Here is a 17,568-nt window from a genome sequence, read left to right as displayed (position 1 = left end):
AAAATGCTTTCAATAGTGCGTGATATGTACAATAAATCAATTTCAGCTGTAAAACTATCAAATTCTAGCATTTCAGAATATTTCAATTCCTTGAGTGGTGTACGACAAGGATGTATACTCAGTCCATTATTATTTAGTATGTTTGTAAAACAACTTGAAGAGGATCTTACATCGTCTGACGAAAGAGGTATTTTTGTTGGAGCAGAATTTCTAGAGCTCTTTTTTATTATTCTATGCTGATGATTTATGTATATTTTCTGACACAGTTATAGGTTTACAAAGAAAGATTAATATTTTATCCAAATTTTGCACAAAATGGGGCTTAAAGGTTAATTTTACAAAAACAGAGATAATTGTTTTTTCGCAACGGAGGTATAGTGAAGAAGACCGAAAAGTGGATGTTTAACCATGTGAAGTTGAAAACCACATGCTATTACAGCTATCTGGGTATTTTATTTTCCAGCAGACTATCTTGTTCAAAAGCAGTCCAGACTCTCGTTCTGAAAGCTAATAAAGCCCTTTTTCCAATTAAACAGCTTCATCATAAAATGAAAAATCTTTCTCCTACTGTCTTATTTCAAATGTTCGATACACAGAATAAGCCTATCTTATTATACTGCTCAGAAATATGGGGTTTTCAGGAGTGGCTAATTCTAGAAAGATTTCATGTAAAATACTGTAAATATGTTCTTGGTGTTGGTATTACTACAACAAATGCAGCTGTTTTATCTGAATGCGGTCGTCATCATATATGTAGTGATTCTATAATAAGATGTGTTAAGTACTGGTGTAAATTATTAATTATGGAAGAGACTAGATATCCAAAACAAACCTATATTATGTTAAAAAGAATGGACGATATTAACCGCAAGTCATGGGTAACTGAAGTGAGGAAATTAATTTATATTTATGTTTTCAGCTATGCGTGGAGTTTCAAAATATTGTTAACACTGATTTATTTTTAAACAGTTCTCTCAACGAGTTAAAGATTGTAACATCCAGTGTATATTTTTTTCTATGTTAAATGAACATTCTAATTTAGAGTTCTATTCATGTGTCAAAAGTACGTTTAATATGGAATCATACTTGTCAACATTATATAACAAAGATTTAAGAAGATTTTTATCACTTTTAAGATTTGGTGAATTAAATATTATGAAGAATACAGGCAGAAGAAATAATATCCCAAGAGAATTAAGATTTTGTCCATTTTGTAAGAACATTTTAGAAGATGAGGTTCATTTTATGTTTATTTGCCCACAATATAATGATTTAAGAACAGGATATATGTTAAATATTAACTCTAAAGATAGACGCTCTCTCATTCGCCTTCTTCAAAATGAAAATAGCAATTATTTATATATGTATGCAAATTATATTAAGGAAGCGTTTATGCGACGTAGCGCATTATTATTGTGAATATATAGAAATATGTTCGAGTTATTGTGCACATCATACCTTTTGTATTGTAATATATATTGTACATGGGCCTGTGGCCTTTCTACTGAATAAAGTTATATATATCATCCGGGTATCCTTGGTGCTGCAAGTTGGAAATCCACTTGTTTTTAGCATTGTCCTTGTGATACTCCGTGGTGGGTGGGGAGCTCGGATGACGAACCTTGATAAATTAACCATGGCTTACGAAACCCCCCATAAAGAAAACCAAACGTCCACTAGACACTGATCCAGTTGATACTGATCAAAGACTGTCCACGTCCATTGAATACTGGCCACGATTTCTTGTCATTGAAACTGTTGATAAGACTCCATTGAAGTTGAACCCCTTTGCGATATCTAAGGGTATACAGGGCATTGCTGGTGATGTCAAGAATATTAAACGTTTACGCTCCGGTGCTCTGTTGGTTGAGTGTGGGAAAAGGCACCAAGCCACCAACCTCATGAGTACAGAATCGTTTGTCAACGTCCCGGTCACCGTCACGGCTCATAAAACTTTAAACACGAGCAAGGGAATCATCAGAGATCGTGATCGATTGTTTGCAGATATGTCTGAACTTGACATCGTCTCTGAGATGAAAGAACAAGGCGTACTCTATGTCAAACGTTTCACGACCAGGAAAAATGATACTGTTATCAAAACAAATACGTACCTGTTTTCCTTTTCTTCACGAAATGCTCCAAAATCTCTGAAGGCAGGATATTGTAACATCAATGTTGACACGTACATTCCGAACCCTCTAAGGTGCTTCAAATGTCAAAAGTTCGTGACAGTAATGTCAAAAAATGTACCAACTGTGAAGGGGATCATCCATCTTACTCTAAAAACTGTCCTGTTTGGAAACATCAAATGGAGATAAATAGAATCAAATTTACCCAAAACATTAGTTTTGCCGATGCAAAAAAGCTAGTTCAAAGCTCTGAGCATAAGGAGAGTTATGCTTCTATCACCAGAACACCGTCAGAAGCAACCACTAGAATAACAAAGTCAACTGCATGCTGTCAGACAAACCTGACCTGGGTTAAATCCGAATCTCCTGTGATATTCTCACCTGCAATATCGACCCAAACAACAGAATCAGTTCCTAGTACGTCTCAAAGCCAATGTGAAACATCCTCTGATCTTGACGCGTCATCTCAGTCGACATCAAAGTCTACACAGCCCCTTAAAGGCAAAGGCAAGAAGCCAGATTCTTTCAAAAAATTCAGTGGCAGAGCCCCAAAAGGGTCAGAAAATCAAATCAACTTGTATAATAAATATGGCTCCCTTGAGGACGTGGATGTGTCCGAAACTGTCCGTTCTAGGGCGCACAGCTTGTCGCCCAACAAGAAAGTACGGGGAAGATCCCCAATAAATCCCCCCAAAAGATAGTTTATCACAATCATATTATACAGTGGAATTGTAGAGGACTGAGGACTAATTTCAGTGAATTACAACTTTTAGTCCAGGATTTAACTCCATCAGCGTTCTGTCTGCAGGAGACCTATTTAAAACAAACAGATGCTTTTGCCCTGCGTTCTTTCAATGCATATCATTATTTTTCACCTCCGGGTGATAGGGCCACTGGAGGATCTTCAATCCTAGTCAGACAGAACGTTATCCATAGCCCTGTTGCTCTTACTACTAATCTTCAGGCTGTTGCAGTGCGACTAACTTTGCACGTTGCGTTTACATTATGCTCTCTATACATATCTCCGTCTTCAACTTTTCACAAAACTGATCTTCAAGCTCTATATGACCAACTCCCGAAGCCCTGTATTATTATGGGAGATTTAAATGGGCACAACCCACTCTGGGGTAGTGCAAATACTAACGCTAAAGGTAAATTACTGGAGGAGTTTTGTTCCGATAATGATTTATGTCTTTATAATGATGGTTCCAACACATATTTACACCCTGGTACAGGAACTTATTCTGACCTCGACTTGTCAGTCACAAATTCAGAACTACTAACTGAATTTGAACGGTCAGTTCACGATGACCTATGTGGAAGTGACCATTTCCCTACCATACTAAAACCTGTAACTCCATCTGATGTACCTCCATCATCAAGGTGGAATTTTAAAAAGGCTAACTGGGCCTTATATGAAACACTGTGTGCTACAAAACTGAAACCTGAACTTTTTTAGTGACGTTACGGATGCTATTAAATGTTTTTCCGATCAACTGAGTACCACAGCTGATGAGTGTATACCACAGTCCTCTGCAAATCCACATATCCGAAAACCATGGTTCAACGATGAGTGCAAACAAGCTAGGAAGGCAAGGAAAAAAGCAGAACATTATTTCCGTCGCCATCCTATGGTGCATAATTTAAATAAATTTAAAATGTTAAATGCTAAAGCGCGGCGTACCTTTAAACAGAATAAACGCCAATCTTGGCAAAATTATGTATCCAAAATAAATTCTCGAACGCCCATGTCCAAGGTTTGGAACATGGTCCAGAAAATTAAAGGTAAAGGTACTAAATCTAGCGTCCATCATCTTAAACATGGAGATCAACTACTTACAAATAAATCAGATATTGCGAATAAACTGGGTGAAACTCTCGCCAAACACTCTTCCTCTTCTAATTATGTGCCTAAATTCCAACAATATCAAAAACAAGAAGAACAGAAAACTATTAATTTCAATTCGGATAATGGGGAAGATTATAATGAAACATTTTCTATTCATGAACTCCATACTGCTCTTGAGCAAGCTCACGATACTGCTACAGGTGCAGATAACATACATTATCAGCTCCTGAAACACTTACCAGAGTCATCTTTAGAGACGCTCTTACACATTTTTGATGATATTTGGACGTCAGGGAAATTTCCTTCCTCATGGCGTGAGGCTATAGTTGTACCAATACCTAAGCCTGGACGTGATCATACGGATCCGTCTAATTATCGACCGATTTCACTAACAAGCTGTGTTTGCAAAACCATGGAACGCATGATAAATAATCGACTTGTTTGGTACTTGGAAACAAATAACGTTATAACAGATATACAATGTGGTTTCCGTAAAAACAGAAGTACTGTCGACCACCTAGTGCGTTTGGAATCATTTGTTAAAAATGCACTAATTAATAAACAACACGCTGTGTCTATCTTTTTGATCTCGAAAAAGCATATGACACTACGTGGAAATATGGCATATTAAGAGATTTACATGGCTTCGGATTGCGAGGCCGTTTGCCTCAATTTATAGCTAACTTTTTTAAACGACAGACAATATCAAGTCCGCGTGGGTTCTACCCTGTCTGATCATTACAATCAGGATCAGGGTGTTCCACAAGGCAGTATTTTGTCTGTTACCTTATTTAGTATCAAGATCAACAGTTTATCCAAGGTTTTAAATGATTCAATCGATGGATCACTTTTTGTGGATGATTTTAATATTTCTTGTCGCGGTAAAAATATGCATACTATTGAACGGCAATTGCAGTTGTGTTTAAATAAAATAAATAAATGGTGTCTTGAAAACGGGTTTAAATTTTCTAAATCCAAAACTAATTGTATACATTTCTGCCGTAAATATAAACCGCATAAAGATCCTGAACTATCTCTAAATGGCACACCCATCAAAGTTGTGAAGGAGGCCAAGTTCTTAGGTCTTATTTTTGATTCACATTTAACTTTTCTGCCACACATTAAGTCACTTAAAGCTAAATGCCTGAAGGCACTTGATCTGTTGAAAGTCGTTTCAAATTCTAAGTGGGGAGGGGACCAAACTACCCTACTACACCTCTACAGATCTCTCATCCGTTCGAAACTTGATTACGGCTCCATTGTATACGGTGGAGCCTGTAAAAGCAACCTTAAAATACTTGATTCTATCCATCACCAGGGTCTAAGACTTTGTCTTGGATCTTTCAGAACCTCTCCTATTGACAGTCTTTACGTCGAGGCCGATGAGCCATCTCTTAACCAACGCCGTATAAAATTATCCCTGCAGTATGCAACTATACTATACTCTAACGAGTCAAATCCTGCATTTAACTGTGTTTTTAATCCTCTCTACGAGGATTTATACGACAAAAAGTCTTCTCTTGTTCCGCCTCTTGGGCACAGAATTAAACCATTCATTTCTGCTGCCGGCATTGAGCTGGAAACTATAGCTCCTTCCCGTCTTCTTTCCTCTCCGCCTTGGCAATTGGTTAGGCCACAGGTTGACCTAACATTAACTACATTTAAAAAATCAGAAACAAATGAATTACAGTATAAACAAGAATTTAGTCAATTAAGAAATAAATATACTACATACAAATCCTTATTTACAGATGGGTCCAAGGACGGTGGCGCAGTGGCATGTGCCACTGTCATTGGACCCCGAACAATATCTTCTAGAATACCAGATAACAGCTCCATTTTTACAGCAGAAGCAAACGCCATATTAACGGGTCTTAAATATATTCAACGACATCCTAAACATAAACAATACATAATCTTTTCCGATTCCCTTTCATGTCTTCAGGCTATTAAAAATCTTTCTTGTAAACATCCACTTTTATTAGAAATTATTGAATTGTATAATGAGCTTGCTACTGGCCAGTGCGACATCGTCTTTTGTTGGTTACCCAGCCACGTTGGTATTTCTGGGAATACGATGGCTGATCTTGCTGCCAAGGCAGCACTCAACAAATCTGTGACACCACTTCTTATCCCATACTCTGATTACAAAGCTTGCATTAGAACCTACATTCGTGATCTGATGCAGAAGAAGTGGGACACCCAAGTAGGTATCAATAAATTACATGAAATAAAACCCTATATCGGTTACACCTACTTGGGTTATCAGTCCAGATTTGAAGAGGTCATCGTGCGACGATGTCGTATTGGCCATACAAGGTATACTCACAACTACTTGTTGAAAGGTGAAGATCCTCCGTTTTGTATCCCTTGTGATGAGAAAGTCACAGTCAAGCATCTCCTGCTTGACTGTGTCGAATTCTCCATCATAAGGGATAAATATTTTAATGTTAAAACTGTTAAGGATCTTTTTAACACTGTTCATGTTCATTTAATTCTTGGTTTTTTAAAAGAAATTGATTTGATCACTGATTTTTGATTAATATGCTCTGTAAGTAGATGTATTTTAATGATTGGTAGTTTAGATTGTTAACTTAGATTGTTAGTGGCAGTGCCCTCAAAGGGGGTTGACGTAGCGTAAAATTATTGTCCTCCTGAGAGGGTACGTAAGTCCCAAAACATTTCAAGTAAATTTCAGCCTACCAGGTTTTTAATCGTAGTATTTTTGTCATTTTAATGTATGGCTAAATCTCAGTATAAACACCAATGGCTGAAGGGATGGTGTAAATCCAGCTAAGGTCCATGCAGGTAGCAAAAGTAATGTAAGCCCCCATGGGCCTTAGTATGGTGATCTACCTTCAGTTGTTGGCGATCTATAGCCCATTTTTACATTGTATTGTCTTCTTTAATTGGAATATTTTAGCTTTGTTCGCTAGTTTTATATTGATATCTGTGATTATCTAGTATTTTTACTGTCCTTCGTCGGCAGTTTTTATAATAACTATATATATTCTATTACAATGTCAAATGTTCTCGTCACGATATGGCTGAAATATTGCCGATGTGACGTTAAATATTAACTCACTCACTCATTCACTCGTACTGACTCTGTACTGATTTGTAGTTGCCAGGCCCATGTTTGCAAGTTTGCAAGTTGGATTACTGTTTCTGAGAGGTGAATATAAGGGACCGTCCATAATTTATGGCTAGGGGTGTGTGTGGTGTGTGGTGTGTGGTGTGTGGTGTGTGTGTGTGTGTGATGATTTTCTTGGAGAAGCATGTACAATGTGAATGACAAATGACCCCCTGAAATGTATGTACAAAGTAAGAGAACCCCCATGTCATTTACAGAATCAATGACCCCACCCACCCTTCCCATAAGTTTTATGCATGATTATTTAATATATTTATGTCGAAAATTGCTGACCCCTAGCTCATGTGTACTAAATTGATGACCCCACCTCCCACCTCCCCAGAACAAAATGGGTGACCCCCCTTAAAAGCATCATCATCACACCCCACACCCTGCCATAAATTATGAACGGTCCCTCACCACCATTGTCTTTATTGCTATAATCAGTGTTGTAGTATGCTGCCCCTGAACTTGTACTGCTAATCTATTTTGTATTGTCACTGTGATGCCTTTGTACTTATTTGTGAACATATTTGATTATAGAATACAATTGTTATCATCACATTTCATTGTTGTATGTTCGTTTCACACCTTGTTCTAAAACGGGCTGACTCCTGGAAACCGTTTTAGTTTCAACTTGGCCCGGAGTCCACACGTCACAGGTAACATACACAATACATGAGCTATCACAATATAACACGATACCGGACACTTCACCTTCACCTGAATAATGTTTGGCCAGGTAATACTCTCTCAAGACAGCCACTTTGTACTATTATATGATATTCATGTTCCTCGTCATGATTACAATATGGAGTGGGTTGGGTGAGTGAGGTATTATTTATCGTCACATCGGCAATATTTCAGCCATATAATAATAATAGCCCATTTTTTATGCACATTTCTCCACGCATAATGCATGCTCGAAGCGCCCACACAATCTGATTATAATTACCCCGGATAACCCATGCAGCCTGTGAGGCGCTAGAAGGTTAATAGTCACATGACCTATCCCATCGGGTACCCATTTTTCTGAACAGAGGCAATTTTGAACAAATTCACTTGCCTAATGTGAGACCACATGTATCACGTGTGCTTCGTTGTGGGGCAGGACTGAAGTCCTAGAAACTCTCAGGAGTCACGCTGCCAAACACGGTCACCCATCCAAGGACTCTCCGCCATCAACGTTGCTTAACCTCAGCTGATTTGCAACCTGATCTCTATGCACATGACACCACACCACCACCGTGACGAGAACTATGCATAAATTAAAGACATATGCATTTTGAAGATTAAAACTTGTCGGCGATATACAGTAGAGCGACTAGAGTATCACAGATATTCAGGTAAAACTAGCATGTTATTATAAAAAGATATCATTAAAGTGAACAATATAATATACTGAACGGGCTATAGATCGCCGGCAACTGGAAGATCACCACCCAAGAGACCATGGGGGCTTACATTACTTTTGCTACTGTCGTAACCGGGTTTTGGGTGTTAGTAAACCCTACTACCAGTTACCTATTAAGATGGCCGTTCCGCATTGTCAGGGGTGATGTAAGCTCAAGTTACATACTCGCTTGGTCCGTCCGGGGCTTCTACGTTTAGGAGTGAGAGGTCTGACGACCGAGGCTCCTAACTACCACATTGCATTCATGTACTGGCACTCTGGCATACAAGGAATAACTCAACACTAGGTTCTATACTCACATAGGTTTACTCGAACTCTCTCGTCATTACAAGGTGACGTGGTCAGGACAGGATAGGGCAAGCTCTTCACCAGATATGGAACTGATCGATCGCGATGCGAACGTTCTGCTGACTTTGTAACCCGCACCACTTTCTAGTGCTGACGGTTTCTTTTTAAGGTGTTCGAGCCTGCTCCACCCTTGTCACATGACCAGATACAATCCCTCTGATTCGTTTAAAGTTACATCATTCCATGGTCTCATGTCGTACCTCGTGATCAGAGGATTACTGTAAACTAATCGATGATTCACCGTTGATTGCTACGTTTCTGTCCTGTCACTGACAGTAATCCTGTTCTCTCTGCCTTGATTTATTGCCCATCAGAAACAGTATTGATTTTATGAACAAATACTCGCAATTCTTAATAATAGATTTGTAATACGTTTCTTGAGTCACGTACGCATTTTCGCCTTATAACACTACCAGCAAAGACTCCAGCTGGATTTACACCATTCCCTCAGCCGTGGTGTTCCAAGTTAGCCAAACATTAACATAACATATATACTACAATTAAAAGCACGTAGTATAAAATAATACTTATCTCGAATGAAAAGGCACTGACATATACAATCAGGAGGACAATCATTTTACGCTACTTCAGCCCCCATTACAATATGGACAGTTAGTTCCTTGTATTTCTAGATATTTATAAAATGATACTTTTGTAGTGTGGATGTAATCATTGCATTATTATTCGTAATTTAATAGATGAGGGCACTTGATCCAGGATACACGTTCTCACATGCGAAACTGTTTACACTTCCAGAATATTCGAAATACTTGGACAAGAGCTTCTCAACGGTACACAAGCCGTGAGGATCCGGGTTAGAATATATCTCCAGCAGGCCATGCTTGTCATAGGAGGCAACCAACGGAATCGGGTGCTCAGGCTCGCTGCTTTGGTTGACATATTATCGTATGCCAACTGCGTAGATCGATGCTCTTGATGTTGATAATTGGATTGTCTGGACCAGACTCGATTATTTACAGACCGCAATATAACTGGTGCTATATGAAATTATTGTTTCCTGTTTGCGTTGTGGGGCATAAGGATGATCAGGAGATTTTACGTGCACTTTCCGACATTTCGCACACGGACTCACCTGGCCATTGTATCTGAATGTTTGATCACATTTGCCAGAAGTGGTGGGAGGGAGCGGGTGTACTGTGTGGTTTAACTGTTTGAAGACATGACTTACGACGATTAATTCAGTTTCAACTTTGTGTACTTTGACCAGTTTCAATTAACGAAGTATGAATGGCTCAAGTTTCTTAATGCTTAATTAACTAGGTGTTAACGGGGTATAATTAATTAACTGTTAAATCGTATTGTGGTAATCTCTTCTGCTCGTGTGAGAGAGACATCCAGTCATATCTATCACCATGTGGCGCCGTTCTAGCAGGCACCTTTCGAACAATTTATTAACACGGAAAATCTGGACACAGTTTTACCAATATTTATGACAGCATATATTATTGAAAACTGGACATGTACAGATTAACTGACCACGTTTCAAGCTGCCAAGGGTCACATTGATAACGAGCATCAGACATAATCCGGGACCAGTATCTCTAAAGCTAAAAGAACCAAGGTGCAGTACGTTTATCTGTATTGTATGGTTATATCACATGGTCAAATCCGTGCCACATATACCTTTGCTTTGATGCTTTGGTCCAACTAAATGACATAATATCAAGTTCACAATAACAATGTTATCGTAAGTTCACAAATCAGGGGGTGGCTGTCTAGTAAATTCACTCAGGTATCGTGTGTTGTGTGGGTTGGTTGTGCCACTGGTACCTCTGCTAAGCGAGTTGAAATTTCAGCTCGTTCTTGATAAGTGGCGGGGGACCAAAAGTGGCCATGGCCACGCACCAGTCAATAGACCCAGACGACCTAAGACTCCACCACAGAACCGGTGGAACTGACGAGCAACTGGAGGATCCCACGAACCAATGCCCAGGGCACCATCACTACAGGCACTCCTCCAGTAACTATCTGTGGGTCTCTCTTCCTACACGGCCCACTTCGCAGTAATGATGGACGACAAAGGCAGCGTCACGGCGGTCGTCATCATGGGTCACAAAAGAAGGGGACCAGAGGCAGAAGCCCAGGCAACCCGATCATCATCAAGATGTCAGCCGTTAACCAACAGTCAGGACATCATCGACAACTCCATCTGGACCCAATAATGATGTGAGTGAACCAACTTGCAAGATCAAGTCAACTTAGGCATCACGGAGCATCTGCAAGCTTCTTCCGATGTGTGTGACAATATCTGTGAACTTTGGTTCTGACTCTCACCGTGAACTGTGTACTGTATATGTCGCTTCTCAAGGACGTTCTTGTTTATGCCAGGTAGGTTGTATCTTCTCCTGTCATTGATTCGTTGTGTTCATATTTGTAATGATTTCATATACACATGTATTGAGTATGTATTGCAATCTATGTGGTGTTATCAGAAACACATCTTCATCAGATTAAGTTGCTGAAATCGGCTAGGTTCTTACTCTACGGTACGATCTGGTTGTATCCTACGCCGTACGCATATTCGCATTTAGTGCAGATCGACGTTATTTGCGTGATCCAAGTCTTCCCATACAAACCAGACTCCCGGTTTCAAGAATTTTTCTCATACTTTGTAGGTCTATAACAGTCACTATAGATGATAGCTTTCCATAAGTTATTCAATACCATATGATTTCCTGCTTACATTTTCATATCGGCATACTCGCAACTGGCCATCGATGCTTTGGTCCAACTAAATGACATAATCTCAAGTTCACAATAACAAGTTTTATCTGTAAACACGATTATCTGTGATAGCTAGAATAGGTATATAATACGGATGACAGTCACAAATCAGGGGGTGGCTGTCTATTAAATTCACCTAGGTCTCGTGTGTTGTGTGGGTTGGTTGTGCCACTCGTACCTCTGCTCAAATGAAAGTTTAGGTTGAAAGGCTTACCTGGAGATGTAGGGGTAGATCTGTCATCCAGGGGGTACGGTGTATGAAGGCCACATCAACGGGATGGGCAACTGCTATGACCTTGCGGGAGCGTAGGACAACTGGTTGGGTTCAAAAGAGTAAAACATGCCCTACCCTTTTTCGTCTGTACAAAACACTTAGCACCTGCCAATTTACATGTAGTCAATTGAGGGACTGGTTCGAATAGAAAGGCACATGGTTGACCTTTGTGGTTATTCAACCTAACGGGAATGGTGACTTGCATGTGAGGAGGTATAGTGACAGATGAACAGGTACGTACAAGACCTGAGCCAGTGGTTTGGAGAGGTACCATTACTGAACCATGATGGAGGGCACGAGTATGTGTGGTATAATCTATGATGGCTTCATTTTGATTAAGAAAATCTTGCCCAAGGATGATTGAATGTTGCACTGATTTGAGAACTAAAGGCTTGTGGTCGATTGTCATATCGCCAATGGGGAGGGAAATCATAACTTACCCAAGTACTTTAATGTGCTCTCCCCCAACACCGCTAACATTTGAGAGGGTACTGGCCTGCATCTGGGAAAGGGGAATACCTGCCCTTTTCAAAGTGGGGAGAGATAGAACTGACAGAGTGGCACCTGTGTCTACTAAGGCATGACAACGAACATTACCAACCTTTACATACACTGTATTCTTAATCTGTGATTGACTGGATATACTAAATGATTTGGAGGTACTGGTATGCCTGCTGAGAGAAGATTTGGACGTATTCCTACCCCTGGGGGCTCTTAAGGTGTGCCTGCTCGTAGGCCAGGGCCTACCAACAGGCGCGAATCCCTATTGCTAATTCAATCTTAGGCGACATACCCTAGCACAGTGATGTAATCCATGGCAATAACTACATTGCTGATTAGAGGATGGACATGAAAATCTAGACCGGCAATGGTCACTACAACCCTGGCAATTACCTGAAGGTTGTCTGTAGCTATTCCGCTGTTGTTGTTATTGTCGTTGTTGTTGCTGTGGAGGTTGTGCAGAACGACGTGTGTTGACTGAGCTGGTGAGACGGATCCAGGTTGACATATGTGTTGACATTCTGCCTCTGGGGAACGTGGGCCATTTGAGCAGTTAACTTGTCAAGTTGCTGATGTTGTGTTGTCAACAGAGCAGCGATGGTTGCCAGTTGATTGTTGTCAACCACAGGAGATGTCACAGATGATATGGATGGGGTGGCGTCCCGGGTGGCTTGAAGAGCTGCTTCAGCCAGTCTCACCTGACGTGATAAAGCCTCCGGTGACTGTGGACCATGAGGAATAATAATCCCTTCAAAGGAGGCTGCAGACCATTGATAAGGACCTGAACAAGGAGGGCCTCGGGGATCTGGAGGTCAGCTGTCTTCTCCTGCACACGTTCAATGAAGGCAGACCCGGCTTCGAATTGGGCTGCGGTTGTTGGGGCTGGATGAAGAGAGTCCAGCCGCCAGGTATCAGCGGGGCCGTCTAAATACAATGGCAGGAGGTTCAAGTCGACAGAATCTGTCAGTGATTGGGGCCATCGAAGACAATCCATTTTCTTCAGCTATTGTCGGGCGTTGCCTGTAACGTTGAATTTTGGCACTAAAGATTACTCACGTATGCCATATTGGGAGGCTGTGTGTGTTGTGGCACGGCTGGAGGATGACCCGTCAGTGTTTGGGCCCGACACAATCATATCTTCGTTGATAGTGACTGGAGGATTAACGCTGTCAGTGTTTGGGCCCGATGCTGTGATTGTAAAGTCCTCCAGTAGTTCGTCATGGCCGCTGGATTCGGTGGTGAGGTCGGCTGTGTCTGTGTCCTGCTCCTAGTGTTGTAGTTTGTGGGTTGGTATGTAGCCAGAGGCCGATTTATATTCTCCGCCACCTATTGAGAACGAGCTGAAGTTTCAACTCGCTTAGCAAAGGTACCAGTGGCACAACCAACCCACACAACACACGAGACCTAGGTGAATTAACTAGACAGCCCCCTGATTTGTGACTGTCATCCGTATTATGTACCTGTTCTAGCTATCGCAGATAATCGCGTTTACAGATACAACTTACGTAGTTATTGTGAACTTGAGATTACGTCATTTAGTTGGACCAAAGCATCGATGGCCAGGGATTTGACCATGGGATATTAACATACAATACAGATAAACGCACTGAAACTTGGTTCTGTTTTCGCTGTTGAATAAAGCTCGCAATTTGAATTTACCTTTAGATTGTTTGATATCAGCTTTCGATACTATGATAGTCCCTCTCAAAGGCTAGATATCTCCACATTCCTATCGATTGATTGTTTAAATGTTTTAACTGCATGATCATACTAATCATGTTATATGGTTGCGAGGTGTGGAGACATTCAAATATAAACATTTTAGAAAATGTTCACAGGTTATTCATGAAATCTGTCCTCCAACTACGCAAGAGTACGGCACCCTACATGCTCTACGGAGAGACTGGACGAATTCCTATCTCTGTATGTATTAAAAAGTGAATATTTCAGTTTGGTTTAAACTTGATACAAATGTACATAAAAAAAAACCCGTCAGTTATAATTCACAATGTTTTATCACAAATGCTAGAAATTAATATGTATGCTTCACCATGGCTTGCTAATGTTAAACGTATTTATTTATTTATTAAATTTCTAGCATGACTACGGTATCAGACGACGACTCACATTTATTTGTTTTTCTTGTGTATCGTATGGAATCCTGGAAGGGACATTGTCGCGTTGTCGCATTGTCGCCCTCTCAAATATAAGCAAAATGAGGCAAAATTAACCAAAACGCGACACGCAGCATCGCGACAACGCGACATTTCGCCCATTTGTCGCATTGTCGCGATGTCGCGTGTCGCGTTTTGGTTTATTTTGCCTCATTTTACTTGTTTTTGAGAGGGCGACAATGCGACAACGCGACAATGTCCCTTCTCGGATTCCATAGTATCGAGAGTCCCAGGAATGCTAAATCCAGTGTTCAGTGTAACTTGACCGTTTAATTCCCGCGAAAGTGACACCTAAACTGTGGAGGTTTGGTGCAGATTTCACTTTCCCGGGCCATAACCAAGCGGACGGAGTAAGCTGTTCCATCTCGTTAAGTGCAACAGATTCATTATTGTGCATATAAGTTGCCTTTGATCTGTGTCGGGTTATGTGTTTTATCAGTCAAGATTTAGAGTAGTTTTTTCAGTAATAAATAATGTATGTAACTGCTGAAGTAAATTTTACAAGTGTGTATTTTTGGTCTGTTCCACTTTAGTGAAAGGTAACCTGGGAGTTATTGTTGGTCTAACAGATAGTGGGTGTTCTGGCAGCAGCAAAATGTGTGGCCAAGACAGAGATGAACTCAAGTTAGAATCCACCGTACATTACAGTACAGGCAACGGTCATACAATTCGTATTCATACACTATTATATGATTAAAGTATGACTGCTTAATCTGACTGAATAGTCAGTATTGCGTCACCTAAAGTGTTGGTTCTCGTAACCGTGCATTTGTACATTTGTTAGATGAGCTGTTATTTCAGTCAGCGTGAGTTACTTCCCTTACACCACTGATGCGATAGCAATGTTGATTCGTCAGATGAGTTGTTGGTTCAGTCAACGTGTGTTACTTCCCTTACACCATACGATAGCAATGTTAAGCGCGGCCAATGTATCGACTCCAAACTTGACCGTAACGAAACGAGACTTACAAAAGTCTGAAAAGTCTCTGTTTTCGCACTTAAGAATATGTTACATTTGTTGTTTGTTATTTGTGTTTAACGCCGCACTCAGCAATATCACAGACAGCCGCCATATAGCTGGAATATTGCTGACTGTGGTCCATGAATGGGTCATACTCTCATTCTAATGGCTATGTGGCTGAGATTTTGTTATCAAGTTCCAAATAGACCTCGTTCACACCAACGACACTGATTGCAAATTGTGTGTAAATGTTATTCGCAACATGACTAAGGATATTTCTGACAATTTTGACATCGATAAATTTTATATATCTCATGTATTTGACTTGCCGTGTTTCTGTCATCACCTCCATCTCTGGCCAATTGACGAGTCGTTGCCTCGTGGTCATGTGATACATGCGCATGCCGTAATTAAGTGTACATACATCCACCCAACTACACATGAGCAAAAACTATGATAATTAGAAGAATTTCAACCAAGTCAGCTAGCCCCACCACCCGATCCCGTTAGTTGACTCTTACGACAAGCGTGGGGTGTAGTCTGCACTTTAATTAACGCTTATTTTGTGTATTGGCTGATTTAAAATTTCATATTTGTCAGACAATTCATTGTCGTATATATGCAATATTGTGTATGCATATGATGTTACATGCAATATTAGTAAAATTACAAATGTCACCATATTTTCAAATGACTCATTCGTATATTTGCGGGTGCTATATGCAATAAACTTTACTGTTTACCAACAAGTGCTGGCATACTTTCATTTCTACTACAGACTATAGCTTTAATCCCCATTGTTGTAAGGATTAGTACGGTCCAGTAATTTTAATCCCTAAACAATATGTGCAGGCAAAAAGAGAACACACCAAGCATGGGCTGCTGAATATATGTTCTAACCAGGACCTCACGGTGTAGATAGATCCACTTGAGCTACAAAACTACATACTTACAGTGGAAACAAGTAAGGAATTTTACAGTCATAACAAAAAATGCCATGTGTGCTTTTCACAAAATGACGATCTTCTTGGTTTTTGGTTTGTTTTGCTTGTTGTTAAACGGCGCAATATCCCAGCTATATGGCGGCGGTCTGTAAATAATCGAGTCTGGACCAGACAATCCAGTGATCAACAGCATGGCCATCGGTCTACGCAACTGGGATACGATGACATGTGTCAACTAAGTCAGCGAGCCTGACCACCCGATCCCGTTAGTCACCTCTCACGACAAGCATGGGTTACTGAAGATCAATTCTAACCCGGATCGTCACGGGTACTGAAACAGCGGCCAAGTAAAAGTAAATACATCAGGTCAGATCCAGCCGATAACCAGTCTAGATTCACCGAAAACAGATTAAAAAGGACAAAATAGAGTTGAACATTATATGGATCTTCACGGGTCAATCTTCTTGACAAAAACAACTTTGATCAAGTGGCACTGTCAAAGTCGACAGTCTGGTGACAACGAGCGGTTACATTTTAGTTGGATATGCATTGCAGGCACATCACCACGCATGAAGCTCTCGTCATTAATTTGCCATATTAATATTTCGTGATTTTATTTCAAGTGCCTATGACTAGGTACTATGTCGCCTTCAAGCATAGTAATTAAAACAGTCATGACATGACATATAAAGCATCTATTGATCTTGAGGGGAACTACGCTTGTTATCTTGCATCCAGCCTGGGAGGGAAATATTTTTCTGAGCGGGAGAATACATTCGTCATACACGACCACTGAAAAAATAGGCTGCACGTGTATTTCGAAGAATATAGAATAAATCCTTTATACCCAACTGCAAATGGAAATAAAGCTCCACGTTGCTCTCGAGTCAATGAAATCACAGTAAAACATATCCGCAGCTAAACAAAGTTTTCTGTCAGTTTTAAGTGTATTCCAATTCTACAACAATGGCAGATTGAATCAATCGACAGTTTACCTCCTGTTTTAGTTTATGTTCTCCCAGCCTAATGGCTTGGTGTACCCCCGAAGGGCAAAGGAGTGTAAACTAACACACTTGGTCCATCAACCCGTTTCACC

This window comes from Haliotis rubra, unplaced genomic scaffold (genome assembly GCF_003918875.1).
Source record: "Haliotis rubra isolate DU_JTF1 unplaced genomic scaffold, ASM391887v1 Scf39, whole genome shotgun sequence".
NCBI lineage: Eukaryota > Metazoa > Mollusca > Gastropoda > Lepetellida > Haliotidae > Haliotis > Haliotis rubra.
The sequence above is the reverse complement of the archived record's forward strand: the minus strand, read 5'-3'. Positions refer to the sequence as shown.